Genomic DNA, 16,584 nt, shown 5'->3' on the forward strand with positions numbered 1-16,584 from the left:
TCATAATTACATTTCTTTTGAAGGGTTTACAGACAAACCAGGGGGGTGGCTAAGGGGGCAGCTTGTACCCCTATTTTCGCCAACCTGGTCGGGAAACTTCACACCTATTTAAAAGTAACTACTATAAGTACATTACACATCAAACAAGATTTTTGGACAATATCTTTATATTATGGGATGGTCCAAGTGACATCATAGATGATTTTATACAATTTTTGAATGGTACTAGTAGTTACTTAAAATTCACTAATTCCTGGAATTTAGATGGTATAGCTTATTTAGATACCTTTATATCCAATACCCCCAATGGGTTCAAGTCACTCATTTATAGGAAAAATACTTTCTCCAACAGTTACTTGGAATTCACAAGCAATCATCCCAGGAAAATGTTACAAAAATATATCTACGGGACAATGTCTAAGGGCGATAAGAATGACATCTAGTTATCAGAATATGTTAGAAGAAATAATATTCATTAAGTCCTTGTTTAAGACTAGGGGTTATCCAATGCATATGTTGGAGGATGTTAGTAGTTATGTGATAGGTGAATGGGGCAAAAAATACCCTCCTATATTAGGGACTGAATTTAACAAGGGAAGCGAATGCACATCGAATAATGAATTTCAATATAAGAGGGCCTAAATTATGGAATATAACTCTCAAGCCCAAAAGATTAAAAAAATTCTCTCTAAAAATTGCAATGTGTTTATCGCCGACAAAGGAATTAGTGGCATAGTTGGAGGACAACCAGTATTTATTTATAAGATGGATCGCAACTTGAAGTCTCTGAAAGAGGAAGTATGAGCAGAGGAGTAAGAAGCAGAACAATAGCACGAGACGATGTGGGAGTTGTAGTCAGATTAACTCGATATGTGAAGTGGAAGGAGTTACACTAAATAACATTAATAAAACCAATATAACATTTTGACAAGGAAACTGCAACTCCAAAAACATATATTTAGCTAAGTGCATGATTTGTCCTTGCTTCTATATTGGAAAAACAGAGAGATGTTTTAAAAAAGAATCTATGACCATCTTTATAGTATTAGGCGAAAGGACAAAAGCAACGCCCTGTATAGACATGTTTAGACATGTTGAAGGACTAGGTGAGTTGCATACATTTAAATTTGCTATAGTAGAACAAGTAACCACCGGGTCACGGGGAGGTAATTATAAGACTATTTTAGGACAGAGGGACGTGAAATGGCAGTTGTTAACTGATGCATCTAATGAACCAGGGTTGAATGATTGCATAACAATTAAGCCAATATTACTACTTAAGACTTAGTTTTTAAACTACAAATTTTTAACTAAAGAATGTTTATAGTAGAATTTATTATATCATATTGCACATATGACGAATATAGGTATGTGTTTTCAATTAAACAATTGTACAGATGAATGTATTTATTAGGGGACACAAATGAATGTTTAAAAAAAATAATGATTTTTAAAGAATATTGAGATATATTATTATACTTTATTTTGTTTGTGGTTAGGATGGTTGATTAACGCGTATATGCATTTTATATTTACACATGGTTATGTACATTGAATACATAGTGGTTTTTAGTATATGTCTTTAAATGAGTTGTTTTTAAGGGCACTGGCAAGTTTGGCACCAAATATGTACATATTTAAGGAACCTGTTGTATATTTGATTTGTTCTGAAGAAGTCCACGAATGTGTGGATGAAAGCGCTTAACCAAGTTTTGTTTATCATTTTTTAGTAAATAGTGGTATTTTTTTTTTTTTTTTTATGAGCGGCTTCTGGTGGATCTACACATAGCATACTTGAAGTGTTTTCAGTATTAAATATATATATATATGTGTGTGTGTGTGTATGTGTATACACATATATATATATATATATATATATATATATATATATATATATATATATATATATTTGTGTGTGTGTGTGTCATACACAACACACAAATTTGTGTGGCTGTTGCTCCACAAGTAGCACTGTTGCCCTTGATGATAAGATGAGATTATTTATTTGTTTTCACTACTGATGTAGTGTAGTTAAAGGAGGGTGCGCACATTTGGATACAATGTTACACTGAGGTCTCTTCTTCAGCTGGTGACAGGTGAGGTGGATGTCACTGATCCCATGGCACTTCTAGTAAAGAGAAGAAAATTGCACAATGTTCTGGTCAAAACTTTTCTGGTTTAGTATGATTCCACCTTGCATCTCCTGAGTAAATAGATCTTGTCTGGTTGGACTAACTGGGTCAAAAAAGAAAAAGTAAATACACAGAATGTATTTTGTCTTTTTGAAAAACAAGTCATCTGATGTCTTTTCTGTCTGGTTCAGTCTGTGGGTTTTTGGATCCGACTCTGATCTGATGGTGACCAACTTCCAAGATTTTAGTCTGCCAGGCTCAACTTCTACCTGTAACCTTCTGCTGCATCAGAGCTACCCCAGATCTAATCTGCCTCCATTCCAGACAGCAATTTAGTTGTGTGCGTTTTTAAAAGTGTTAGTTCCTCTACCTTGTTTTTTTTTTCTTTTTGTTGTATGATTTACGTAGTCGAAGTTAGTGTGTAGTGTTGTGGTAGCGATAGGTTTAGTTTTTTTTCTTAGTAGGCTGCTTTTTCCCACTGTTTTATTGCGTTAGGATTAGTGTAGTTGGGTATCGTTTAGGTAGTTAATATGGGTAAGGGCATTAAAAAATGTATTGCTTGTGGGCATAAGCTTCTATTTCAGGATGCCCTTGAGCAGTGAGTTTTTTGCCTGAGGGCTGGCTCATCTTGAGTCCCTGTGCTATTTGCGAGGGCCCTGGCTCTCTCGCCACTAATAAGAAGAGGGTTTAGTTGATGCTGAAGGGTCTCCTTCCTTTGGGCGACTTGTCTTTGGCCTCCTCTAATGAAGGACAAGTTAGATCAGAAACAGGGCTCTAAGGACTCAAAAGTCTGCAAGGGGGGACCCTAAGCAGTCTGCCTCCTCTTCTGCTGTTGCTGTTTCTGACCCTTGGATTCAACTGGTGGCTTCTGCTGTGAAACCGCAGAGCAGATCACCTTTGAGTTAGGCATCTCTGTGCTGATCTCCTTTGGCTATCCTGCCTCAGAACTGGTCTCCTTTGGCTGTGGTTGTTGGCATGGCCATTTCCGCTGCCATTAGTGTGCTAAGCCCTTTCAGGAAGACATTTTCTCCCTTTCCCTATCTACTCTGCAGGATTTTTCTCCAGAGTCCTGGTCTCTGCCTCAGATCTCAGCTTTCCCCACTCTGGTCCATCAGCTGGACCCATTACCTTGTCTGAGATCTTTGTAGCTTCCATCACTGGTTTCCTCTGCTCTGTCATCTCGTTCTGTTGGGAGCTTGAAGACATTGGAATTGGAGCAGTTGATGCTCTATTTTTTACAGGTATAGATGGAGTTGGGCCTCATTCCATCAGCTCCAAACCCTAGCCATGAAGCTTTGGCTCCTGTACCTTGGTTTCCTCCCTTGGGCCTTTCGGATCCCAGGTCTTTGTAGCTGGTTGTCTTCCATCAGACAGGCTGGCCAATCTTAACTCCAGTCCCTGACTTGGTTTCCTCAACTTTAGCTCTGTCAGAGCTGGGCGAACCTCAGGGACACCAGGTCAAGGCTGGGATCTGGGGGGGGGGGGGGTTAACTTTTCCTGTTTTGGGGTCATTCCTCCCACTTGGGGTCTCTGTTCTCGATAGTTCAGCCCTGATCTTGGCATCAGGATAAGATAGAATGGCTCTGGATTCTGGTATATGCTTTTTGGTCTTTCGACCCTAGGACTGCTGGGTCCAGTTGACCTGCTTCTGCCTCTGTTTTAGACAATGTTCAAAAGATGCTGTCCCGTCAGTAGAGGGAGTGATCTACTGCAACTGGTGCCCGCCTTTCCCCATTCTTCCATGTCCGTGCCTGTGGATGCTATTCATTTTGCTGTGGGACAGCTCGCCCTAGGTGGTCTCCAGTCTGCCCTCCCTGTAGCAACTCTGGTCTCTGGTCCATTCTAGCCCCCCACTGGAGTCTCTAGGGCAGGAATTTTCTGGTAAAAGGAAGTACTAGAGGAAGCACCTGGACTTGCTTGGAAAGGCTGTCACTGAGGACACCGACTGTTGAGGATGCACTTATCGACTTGGTGTTTTGGAGGGTATGGAAGGAGCCTCATATAACGGAACTGATCCCCAAAAATTTTGACAAGATCCTTTCCCCTCCTAAGGATTGCCAGTATTGGAATAAGGTTCCTTCCATCAATACACAGTCATGGTGGTGGAGGTGGTGGCCACTAAAGAGAGCGTTTCAGAGGAGAGGTCCTCAGTCCATCCCCTGAATAGTGTGTCTTGGGTGTTGGACTGCTTAGGGAAGCATACTTACACCTCAGACACATTTGTGCTGAGGGCGTTAAATTATGTAGCTCACTTGACTAGGCTTCTGCAGGACATGGTGTCAGAAGTGTCAAGACCATTTAAGACGCAGCATAATCTGGACTCCCAGAAGACTGAAGACTCAGTAGTCTACTCTCCAATCCATTGCTAACTCTTCTATGCATTTTCTTTCCAGCACCGCTGACGGCATGTCCCATGTGACTTTGGGGACTGCTTTAAGTTGTCCTTTATCAGTGCCTCATTTGATGACTTTTGTACTGTTTCTGGCAGAAAGTTAAGGACACACAACTCAGGAGTGAGCAAGATGGAAGGATGCTGTCTGCTGCTGGAGTTCATTTTGCCAGCTGTCAATGGACCTTTTTCTTGGAACCAGAAGGGTAGAAAACATCTCTTTTTCAGGAAATCACAGCAGTCCTTTCAAGAGGCTGCTTCTGAGGGGACCCCCCCCCTTGGCAGGGGGGGGGGGTAACCACTACAAGCACCACCTTAGTGTGTGTGTGTGTGTGTGTGTGTGTGTGTGTGTGTGTGTGTGTGTGTGTGTGTGTGTATGTGTGTGTGTGTGTGGGTGGGTGGGTGCACAGAACCAGGGCTTCTGTGAAGGCTTCTCCAGGAGGCCCTTTCAGTGACCCTGGAGGGTTTGCTTGACTGTCAAGATCTGGAGGCAGTTGGGGGTTAACTTGCCCTATACCCTCAAGCTTGCGAGGCCATTATTTTGGGTTCATGGGTGTCGAGTCATATCTAGAGGCTGTTCAGTTCTATTTTTACAGGTTCCAAGTTTAACTCCCAAACAGCTTCCAGACATTCTACCCTGTTAGAGAAGAACAGCAGCCATCAAAGTTTAGAAGTTGCTTTCAAATTGAGTAATTGAAGAGGGTCCCACCAGACCAGTGTGGATCCGGGATCAACTCAAGGTTATTTCTGGTTCCAAACAAAAAGGACCTCTGATCCATCTTCTATTTGAGCAAGGTGAATCAGTTTATGAAGAAGAACAAGTTTTGGATTTTTTCATTGCAGTCCATTCTGCCTCTTTTGAGAAAGGACTATTGGATATGCTTGATCTAGCTCAAGGATGCTTACCATCATATAAAGATTGTGAGATAGTCCAGATGTTTCCTGCGCTTCTAGCTGGGGGTCTATCATTACCAGTTCAGAGTGCTGCCATTTGGTCTCACTATCACCCCTAAGTTTTCAAGTGTATGGCAGTTGGTAGCACAGGTTGCAGGGATTCCAGATCTTTCTCTGCCATGATTGACTTCTAACCAACCCCAAAAGAGCATCCCTACTCAGTTTCTGGGACACCTTACTCCAGCTTTACAGGTTCCTCAGGGATCACGGTCAGCTGTCAAAAGTCCAGTTTCCAACCAGTTCAGACCCTAGAGTTTATAGGTTGATATATGGACATTGTCACCTAGATTGCAATACTTCTGAAGTCCAGAGTATCAAATCTGCAGTGTCTGGCACGTTCCTTGTTTTTTTTTTTTTTTTTTACAGGAAGCCTCCAACTTATCTTATAAGGCTCTTGGACTACATGGTAGCAACCAAACTGTTTAGTTCCCTTGGCCAGGTGCACATGAGGGCACTGCAGTGGAAACTGGCAGTACATTGCTAATACTTAACTCATCCAACAGACTTTCCTGTTTTGCTGACCAGTGTTTGTCAAGATCGGATAGTGGTGATGTGTATCCCTTGCTTTCCATCAGGAGACCATTTGATGTCCTTCTATTTCACTGTTGCACAGTGTTCATTACAATAAGGTTCCCCTGCCAAGGGCAGCCCAATGTCCAGCCAGTTTACCAAAGCCTTTAGGTTGCTTTAAAGCATGCTGTACATCACATGTATGCTCTTTGCGTAACATAGTGCGTTAAGCTGAGGGTCGGACATACCATCCTCAGAACATTTTTGACGCCAGTCCGAATGCCATCTCTTGATCATCAGTCTGAATGCCCATTCCATTGCTGGTTTTTCAGGCTGTGCAGATAAATGCCCCGTTGGGGGTTTTGTTATCTTATCTTTTATATTTTTGTTGCTTGTCGGATTTTATGTCATCTAAGAAGGGTAATTGCTAGTGTGAGAGACAGTTTCCCCATAAAGACAGTCACTAGTAGTGCCTGTTTTGCCTCTGCGCTTCCCACAACCATACGCCCTGTTCATTTTGTCAGGCCTTTGTTCCTAATTCCCTGCATAGTAGGCTTCCTTCTTTGGCTCTATATCTGGCGAATCAGTGTCTGAAGCTCTTGGCTAAAGACACAATGGAGGGAACTTCCTGCTCTGAGGGGCGGCCAAGAAATCTAAGCCGGATTCTTCTTCTGCTCAGCGTCCACCAGATGACGTCTCTCCCGGGATGAGGGAAAGCCTGGAGGATCACCTGGCTCCATCGTTGGATTCTTCTGCCATGACTGGTTTGGAGGCCAGAGGTGATCCAACCATTAGGCATGCCCTTGGAGGCATTGCAGACGTCCACTTCAGATGTTCAGGGGGATTTCCAAGGGGCCTAAGGCTGTTCCTCGAATTTTGGTAAGAGAAGTCGTCCCAGCTACAATTATTGAATGCCTTCCAGGGTTTGAGCCTTCTAAGTTGTATAAGGCAGACGTCCCTTTAAAGCAGAATACTAAGCATATTTCTCCAGCCCCTAAGGACCCACAGAGTAAATGGCAGTCCTTCACTCAGGGGTTGTTTAGTGCTTTGGTGGCTTTAAAACCTATTTATTTATTTATTTTGTTTGACATTTGTTGACTGGGAAAGTCTGACTGAGCTTCTGCCCTTTTTCAGTAGAGGCCCTGGGAGAAAAGCTCCACAAAGTATTACATACACCATAAAATGTTTACAAACAGTACAGTATACATGAGGTAATATAAACATGCATTATTATGCTTGGATTCCCACTTGTAGCATGAGAATTTAAAAGGTATTGTTTACAAAAAAGGCAGTAAAACAATATCTCCACTACATAAGGAATTCCCCATTTAGAGGGGAAGTAATGACAATTGACTCAGAGTTTTAGATAAGAGTACAGAAAGTACTGTATATCAAATCTTGATTCTTACAGGCAACAGCATGTATATCGGTAATCAAAAGCAGAGGGGAAGTTGATAGAGAGCAGGTGATAGAAAAAGTTTGTGTCAAGAGAAAAAAAAAAGAGGGGGTGGCAGTTTCTGTTCCAGCCCTTCCTTGGTCCTCTACTCCTCTTAAGAGACCCAGAGAACAAGATTCCTCTAAGGAGGATGGGGATTCAGATGGGGAATCTCTTGCTTACTCCTCACGGATTCCCTCACCTTTAGGTTATGGGTCTCAGGAAGGGAAATCTTCTAGTTCTCATACTGCTTTTGAGGAGATTTCTTTTGCGGACACAATCTCTAGAATGATGGAGTTTTTTAAATGGGATTGTGCTCAGGTTTCTGAGGTACAAAAAAGTATTATTAGCTCCTGCAAATGAATTCTCACAAACCTTCTGCTGTCCTTCCTGTTTTGGCTGCTTTGTTGGATACCTTTTCTAATGTTTCTAAGGCTCCTGACACTCAGTCCCCTGCCCCCAAGAAACCTGATAGGTTTTGTAGCGTGCTTGAGGACTGTAAATTTCTGTACAAGTGCCCTTCTGCTGACGTCTTGATGTCTGTGGCTTCTGACAAGACATCTCAGTTGCTTTATTCTATTCAGTGTTGCAGTATTCTTTACATGTGGGAGATCCTCCACCCAAGCGACTCAATGTCCAGCCAGCATACAGCTGTTTTTAGCTACTGCAGGTATATGGGACATCACACGGATGGCCTGGCAAATATCAGCCATAAAAGGACATCTGCACGTACAGTCCTCAGAACTTTACTGCTGCCGTTCGGATCACTTGACTCGTACATCTGTCTGCTGCCTCATTCCTTTGATTGCTGCCACCTTTCAGATAAGTGCCCTCTTGGGAATTTATTTAATTGCTGCTGTCTTCTTTATAGTTTGTCACCCAGGAAGGGCAAATGTAGGTTTAGAAGGCAAATTCCATTATAAGGATACCCATGATCTTTGCCTCTTCTCTCTAGGCCCAAATCACAACCACCGTTCTTGCTCCATTTTTCAGACCTTTGTCCCAAAGACATTGCAAGGATGACTTTCAGCCTTGAATCTTTACTTAAAGGATCAACGATTAAAAAGATTAGCTAAGGACATTATGGAGGGCTCCGTGGTTCCTTCGGCCGAGCCGATTTTGAGGAGGAAGGTCAGTAAGCCTAGGCTTGAATCCTGTTCTGCTGCACCTCTATCCACTGAAGTATGTTTTTAGGTTAGTGAAGACCCAGAGTTATGTTTGAAGGTTGGATTTGGTTCTTTGTTTGGTACTACATTGGATGCCGTTAAAGAATCAGACCTAGGCACATACTCAGAGGCAGTGCAGAAGTCCATTTCAGATGAGCAAGAGGAACCATTGCTTATAGTGCTAGAAGGGTCCACGGACATAGCCTCTTACTCTGCTAGGGAGCAGATCCTGGTGTTGGCCACTGAAGCCAGGCATAGATTGGGCTCTTCTACTGGTTATCATGTGGAAATGCATGATGATAAAAAAAAAAAAAAAAAAGCATTCTCAGGCCCCTACTTTTCCACAGTCTGACTGGGATACAATCTGTCAGGGGCTGATTAAGGCTTTGATGGCCCCTAAGCCTTCTACTGCTGTTTCTGTTTCCTCTTTTACTCCAGTTAGGAGGATTAGGGAGCAGAGTTCTCTGGTGATGACTACATCTGATGAAGATTCCTTGGCATACTATACACAAATTACATCCCTTTTAGAATGTGCTTCCCTAGAGGAGGAATCCAATGGGACAAATTCTCTGGTGGAAGAGATTTCTTTTGGAGAGTTTAACAATATGATATAATTTTTTAAATGGAGCTGCTCTCGGGTCTGTGAGGTGCAAAAAAAGGTATTATGACATTTTACAAATGGAATCTCCTCCTCCTGCTGTGCCACCTGTTTTGCCAGCATTTTTGGAATTTTCTCCTCTGCTTCTAAGACCCCAGATTCACAGGCTTCTGCTCCTAAAAGGCCTGACATCTGCAGATTCCTTTATAAATGTCCTTCAGCTGATCCACCTGTGGTATCCACTGCTTTTGACAAATCCTCTAGGTTGTTACAATCTTCTTTCTTCAGATAAGGAGAGTAAGATAATGGAAAAAATAGGTAAGAAAGTGTACACTTCTGCCACTTTGTCTTTCAGAGCTCTAAACTGTCAAACACACTTGTAAAGATATTCCTTGGCCCTTCATTCAAAGTCCTCTCAAGCTCTTTCACAGCTTCCAGACTCAGACCTAAAAATCAGGTTATGTCCCTTTTAGAAGCTTCTTCTCAAGTGGCTAGTCACTCCGTTAAATGCATCCTCTAGAAAAGCTGCTTCTGGCTTTGTCCTTCGAAGGTATTCTTGGTTGAGGCTTCAACCACTGCCAGATGACATGAAAGCAAAATTGATGGATGCACCTCTGGATAACACTGCTCTGTTTGGTACTGCAGCTGCAGATTTATTTAAGTCTTTACAAGAAAAGGAACTTTAAGACTTAAAGTACATTTTTGTGTCTCATGTCCATAAATTCCACAGAAATGTTCCTTCTAAGACTTGCTTTTAGGAGACAGACACATCCATCATCTTCTACTGCTTTTTCTAGATCTAAGAAGACTATTAGAAGACCTCCACAGCCTAAGACTACTGTTTCAAGTCCCTCATCTCAGCAGCTCTTTCCTGCAAGGCCAGGTAGTCTGTGACTACCAACCACTTCCAAATATTCCTCCTCTTTCTATTCAACAATCCCACTCTCTTCCAGCTTGGGCAAGTATAACTCAGAATTCCTGGGTTATTTTTATTATCCAATATGGATATTTCATGACTTGAAAAAGATTTCCTCCTTTCATGGGTGTTCCTCAGCCCCCTACAAACCAGTTGGATTTGTTTCCACAGGTTCTAAGGGAATTACTTTCTCAAGGTGCAATTCAACATGTACCTCAGGACCAAAGAGGCAGGGGGTTTTACTCAAGAATGTTTCTTGTTCCCAGAAAAGACCGTCCTTGGTGACAAATTCTGGATCTGTCCCATTTAAACACCTTTCTAAAAATACCAACTTTCCGCATGCTGTCTTTACAGACTTTTTTATTTTGATTCTTCTTCAGGCTTACATGGCTTCTCTGGACATCAAGAATGCCTACCTTCACATACCTATCCATCCTCTACAGGAAATGTTTATTTCTCTGTGGCTTCTTTGCACTTTCAGTTCTCTGCCTTGCCCTTTGGTCTTTCCACTGCCCCAAGGTTATTCACAAAGTGCTGAGCCTTTGTGATTGCTTTTCTTAGGGTCAAGGGAATTCAGGTATATCCATACTGGGACAATCTTCTTTTTCTGGCTTCTGCACAGAACAGTTGATTAAAAATCTGCATTTTGCCATTTCGCGGTTCACCATAAATTTCAAAAAATCATTACTCTCCCCTTCTCAGAATCACATCTTCTTAGGGTGCAGGCTAAGAACAGGTCTCGTGATGGTTTTTCTACTGCCAGAAAAAATTCTCTCTCTCTCATGTCCTCCCTCCATTGTCTTCTCCCTCTTCCCTCCATTACTGCCAGGGAGTTTCTTAGACTTCAAGGGTTTATGGCACCCATAGTACCAGTGCTGCCCCTTGCAAAACTCCACACGAGGAAATTATCAGTGGTACCTAAAATCTGTTTGGATGCAGCATGCTCACCCTCTGAAGTTTGTGCTCCCTTTTTCTCCCTTGCCTAAAATCTGAGCTCCTTTGTTGTATTCAGCAATTTTGTCTGAATCCAGGCTTTCCTCTTCATCTGCCCCAGCTGACTCGAGAGTTGCTCACAGATGCCTCAGATATAGGCTGGTGTGCAACTTTTGCATCAAAGAAGGTGCAGGGCCTTTGGTCTCTTCCACAAAGAAACGAGCATATCAACACCAAGGAAATGAGGGCTCTTATTCTAGCTCTGCAGGCTTTCAATCCTCTTTCAGCCAGGCACTGTGAAAGTGTTTATGGACACCACCACAGTCCTTTGGTATGTGAACAACCAGGGGGATCGTAGTCATCCCTTTTTTGCGGGTTAACTCTCATGGCATGGGACTTGGCAGATAAGTAATATGTGACTCTTCAAAAGGTTTACATCCCATCCACCCAAAACCTTGTGGCAGACTGTCTAAGCAGGTCAATGACTCAGTCCCACAAATGAATGCTTCACAGAGGTGTGTTTCTGCACTTAGTATGTTGATAGGGTACTCCTCTAGTGGATCTTTTTGCCTCCCCTCTGAACAGACAACTTCCTCTTTTTTTGTTCCAGAGTCTCAGATCATCTGCCTTGGAAAGTGGATTCCCTGTCTTTCTCATGGAAGGGGGTGTTTCTTGATGCCCCCCCCCCAATCCAAAAAGTTCTGCTCAAAATTCAGCAGGACAAACTAAAAATCTTGCTGGTGACTCCCTGCTGGCTAAGGCAATATTGGTTGGTTGTTCTGCATTTAGCTAAGGGCAATCATCACAGTTTACCTCGCAGAGTGGACCTTCTCACACAGGACAAAGGATTTCTACTTCATCCACATCTATCAGTTACAAGTGACTTTGTGGGTGATGAACTTTTGATTCCTTTCAGTCACCTTTTTCTGAGGACATGGTTAGGGTTCTGCTGGAGGCCAAGAAACCCAATACTAGAAAATCTGATTTGTCCAAGTGGAAGAGATTTTCCACTTGGTGTGTCTCATGTAATCTGGATTCTTTTTCAGCGGATGCCCCAGTGGTTCTTTCCTTATTGTGTGAGTTTCTTAAGACTAGTTTAGCTTATTCTTCAGTGAATGTTCACTTGTCAGCCATTTCTACCTGTCTGCCATTGACTCCATGTTTGGCTTTCAGGTTGGAAATAAAACCTTTTCTCAAAGGTGTCTTTCACATTAAACCTCCCAGGAAACCAGATGTTCTTCGTGTTTCACTGTTGCAGTCATCACATTTGGGTTATCTGCTTGCAGTAGCCCTCAGTCGGCCTGATAAACAAAGTCTTGGGTCCTGCATCGGTTGCTGTCTCTTCTTCTGTGACGTCAGGTAGTCAGGGGTATAAAACCTGCAGCCAATGCCATTACACTAGTCTTTCTTGCCGTGTGGTGCCCAAAACAGAAAGAGTTTGCAAGTGCTTGTCGTCCGACTCCTGAAATTTTCTTTTTCGAGTTTCAGAACTGAAGTCTTCAACTTAAAGCTAAGTACCCCATTGGGGAAACTTTTTCTTGCTCTAAACCGATGTCAGTAAAAGTAAATAATTGCATTTCTTGTGGAAAGCAAGTACCTCATAAAGATTTTAATTCGTACTGTATTCCTTGCCTTAGGCCCTGACCACAACGTACCTCGCTGTCTGTTTTGTGCTTTAAACAACAAACTATCCGTCGTCTGTATATTTTCGCTTCTAAATATTTTGGTGCTCGGTTCAATCATCCAGATATGTCTTTGGTAAGCCATCCGACTACCGACATTCTGAAAAAATCCAAAGATAAAGACCGAGACAGGATGCCTAGGTCCAAAGCTGCCGATGAAGCTTCTCCTAAGCCAGTCGCCAGTTCGCTGGTACTCAGTGAGATGCTTTTACATCCCCTGATACCCACTACTTCAGATTCACAGGTTTGTACTGAGACCCATTTGGAGTCCGGTATGCCGCGAGATGCTTCAACTGTGGAACCTGCGGATGTCTCTACCTTGGATGGGTCCAGAGCCGCTGTGCAGGCACCGGCTTCTGAGGGTGTATTCAGGCCTACTGACTTGCATATCAAACTGACGCCATCTTCTTCTTCAAGGCCTAAAACTCGAACCATGCCTAGAAAACCGATGCCCAGACTGCATGGTCAGGCCTCTATGCCTAAAAAACAAATGATAAGAATGGCTGAAGACCTTATTACTTTAATCAGGAGAAACCACCCTTCCCCCTCTAAAAGACCTAGGACTGAGTTTGCTTATGATACTTCTGACCAGGATTCTGAAATTTGTTTCCTCTGATGACCAGGATTTACCCTTATCTACCTATGAGGATTCTGATGCTGAGGACTCTATTCCCTCTGCTTCCCCCCCAGAGGATTTCTCTTTTGATGAAACCTTGCATACTCTTAGGGAGCATTTTCATTGGGAAAGTCAGGATTTTTCTGATTCTAAAAAGAGGCTTAGGGATTTCTTACTCCTGTCCCAGCACAAGCCTTTAGCTATCCCTCCTATACTAGACATTGTTGATGATGCCTTTTCGGAATCTAGCTTGGCCCCTGATTCTTTACCTCCTGCTCCCAGAAAAACCTGATCGATATTACAGGGTTCCTGACTCTCTCAAGTGCCTTTTCAAAAATCCTACTGCGGATCCTGAGACCATTTCACAGGGACCCAAGGGCATTAAAGCTGCTACTGCCAAAAATCCTACTCCCTCTGATAGAGACTGCAGGGCGCTGGATAGACTGGGTAAGAAGGTATACAGTTCTGCAACCTTGGCCATTAGGGCCTTAAACTGCCAGTTTCATATGTTAAAGCATCAGCAGCCAATTATTGGATTGCTTAAACAGAAAATGATGTTGATTCCTGATTGTGCTGAAAATAAGGATTTACAGGATTTAATGCATTCTGCTGAACAGGTTGGAAAACATATTTTGCAATGTGGTTTTATTCACTAGAGGCATCTTGCAGGGCTGCTGTCACTGGGTCTGTGCTTAGAAGGCATGCTTGGCTTAAGGATCAATCCTTGCCGTATCACGTTAAAGCTAAATTACTGGAGGCTCCCTTAAATCAGGACCGCCTTTTTGGTAACAAGGCAGAAGTAGTTCTTAAAAAAAATGGAGGAAAAAGCTAAATCTATGCAAACTTTTAAAGATTTCTTACAAGTACAACCTCCAAGATTTAGTAGGCATTGGCCCTCTTAAGAATTGGTCCTTTCCTGCCTCTTCCAGGCCTTCTCAGTCCAAACCCAGATCCAACAGAGCACCCAGGCTTCAGTCTCAGGGTACGCACAGGACTAAGCAGTGGGGGGCCACACTTCCAAATCTGGGAGTAGTAAACCTCCCCCCTATGGTAAACTGTCTCAATGATTTGAACTTTTAAACTTCCAAGCACTTCTCAACTGACTGCCCCCCCTTGGGGGAAAGATTGCTCTACATGCAAAAAACTGGGAACTCATTACCCAGGACAAATGGGTTTTAAATATAGTTTCCCAAGGTTACAGATTTCACTTCCACACGTTACCAACCCCAAATGGTTGGCCAGATCTACCCCTAAATCAGTGGGCGGAGGCTCAAATGCAAGTACTTTCTCTCTTAAGCATAAAGGCTATTCAGACTGTACCAAAAGAGGACAAGGGACAAGGTTTCTACTCGAGACTTTTCCTGGTACCCAGAAAAGACAATTCATGGTGTCCTATCCTGGACTGGTCTACTTTAAACACCTTTTTGGTGATTCCAAAATTCAAGATGCTGTCTCCTCACCAGTTGCTTCCTCTGCTAGGCAAAGATGCCTGGTTGGCAACACTCGATTTAAAGGATGCATACCTGCACATCCCAATCAGGGAATCTTGCAGAAGATACCTATGCTTCAAAGCAGGCTACATGCATTATCAGTTCTCTGCACTCTCCTTTGGCTTATCTACTGCGCCCAGTTTATTCACAAAGTGCCTAGCTCCAATCATTGCATTTTGCAGGCAAAGAAATATTCAAATATACCCATACCTGGACGATTGTCTAATTCAGGCAGAAAGCCAGGACATACTTTTGTATCATCTGGCTTTTGTACAAAGGTTGCTAACTTGTCTGGTGTACACCATAAACGAAAAGAAATCTCACCCTGTCAACAAATTATATTCCTGGGAGCAAGCTTGAATACAACTTCCCCAGATGGCTTTCCTCATGCCAGCGAAACAAATTCATTTGACAACCTACTTCAAACTAGTGGCCACAAAAACCCTGCTATCTGCAAGGCAAATACTGCAAGCCTTGGGGTTCACGGCCTCCTGCATTCTTCTAATTCCATATGCAAGGCTGCATATGAGGAAACTACAGTGGTATCTAAAAAGCCTATGGTGTCAACATTCTCAGGATCTAGAAGCAAGGATTCCTATCATACTTTGCCTACGGTTAGAGTTCCTTTGGTGGGCAGAGGCTTGCCACCAAAACAAGGGACTACCATTCATTCTACCCCCTGCCACCCAAACCCTAACAGACGCATCAGACTATGCATGGGGTACTCAACCTGGCAGGGAAGTGTATTCAGGGCAAATGGAACCCAAGTCAAATGCACCTGCATATCAATCAAAAAGAAATGTTAGCTGTACAGAGTGCTCTGACAGCCTTCAAGGACCACATTCTTCCAGGACAATTAATGGTAAAGACGGACAACACCACTGTTATGTGGTACATAAACAAGCAGGGGGGATACCCATACCCCTTTGCAGACTAGCCATGACACTGTGGAACACAACCTTGAGCTGCCAAGTGCATCTACAAGCTCAATTCCTGCCAGGAAAACTAAATACACTGGCAGACGGACTAAGTAGAAACCTCATGGACATACAAGTGGGAACTGGAACCAAAGACCTTCAACAGGTTGACAAACAAATGGGAGAGCCCAGATAGTCCTGTTTGCCTTCCCCCAGAACTACCAACTAGACACATTTTGCACAAGGACTCCCCACAAACAAGCTTGGAAAGTGGATGCTCTGTCCTTCAGCTCGAAAAACCTATCAGTTTATGCCTTTCCTCTTCTGCCTCTCCAAAGTACTACTAAAGATCAAACTGGACAAACCAAGGACGATATTGATTGTACCAGACTGGCCATGCCAACACTGGTACCATCTTTTACTCAATGTGTCACTGTTGGCCCCATGGCATTGCCTCAGACCCCTACCCTGTTGTCTCAGCAGGAGAGCCAGATTCTGCACCCTCAGATTCAAACCCTGAACCTAGCTGCCTTGCTAATTGCCTAATCTCTCATTTACCATCCCTCAGTATACCAGTGATGGATGTCATTTTAGCGGCGAGGAGGCCTAGTACTAGAAAATCTTATGCTGAAAAATGGAAAAGACTCTGTGCCTGGAACCAGTTCTCAAGGGATGAGCACAGCAGTGCCCAACTTACATCAGATTCTACAATACTTAACGGAGATGCTTCACATGGGCCTTTCTTTTTCCTACATCAAAATTCACACCTCAGCCATTTCAGCTCGTTATAACACAGAACCTCCTCTCTTCTTTCATCCACTGCTCAAGCAGTTCCTCAGAGGAGCC

General features: G+C 43.1%; 1 protein-coding gene across 6 annotated transcripts in view; it reads left to right on the forward strand.

Annotated features, from left to right (window-relative positions):
• Positions 1–16,584, forward strand: part of LOC122807767 (sarcolemma associated protein) — a 2,306,558-nt gene that overhangs the window by 1,191,868 nt on the left and 1,098,106 nt on the right. The window lies entirely within an intron of this gene.

The sequence above is a fragment of the Protopterus annectens genome, chromosome 7.part1, assembly GCF_019279795.1.
Source record: "Protopterus annectens isolate FY-2018-M chromosome 7.part1, PAN1.0, whole genome shotgun sequence".
Lineage (NCBI taxonomy): Eukaryota > Metazoa > Chordata > Ceratodontiformes > Protopteridae > Protopterus > Protopterus annectens.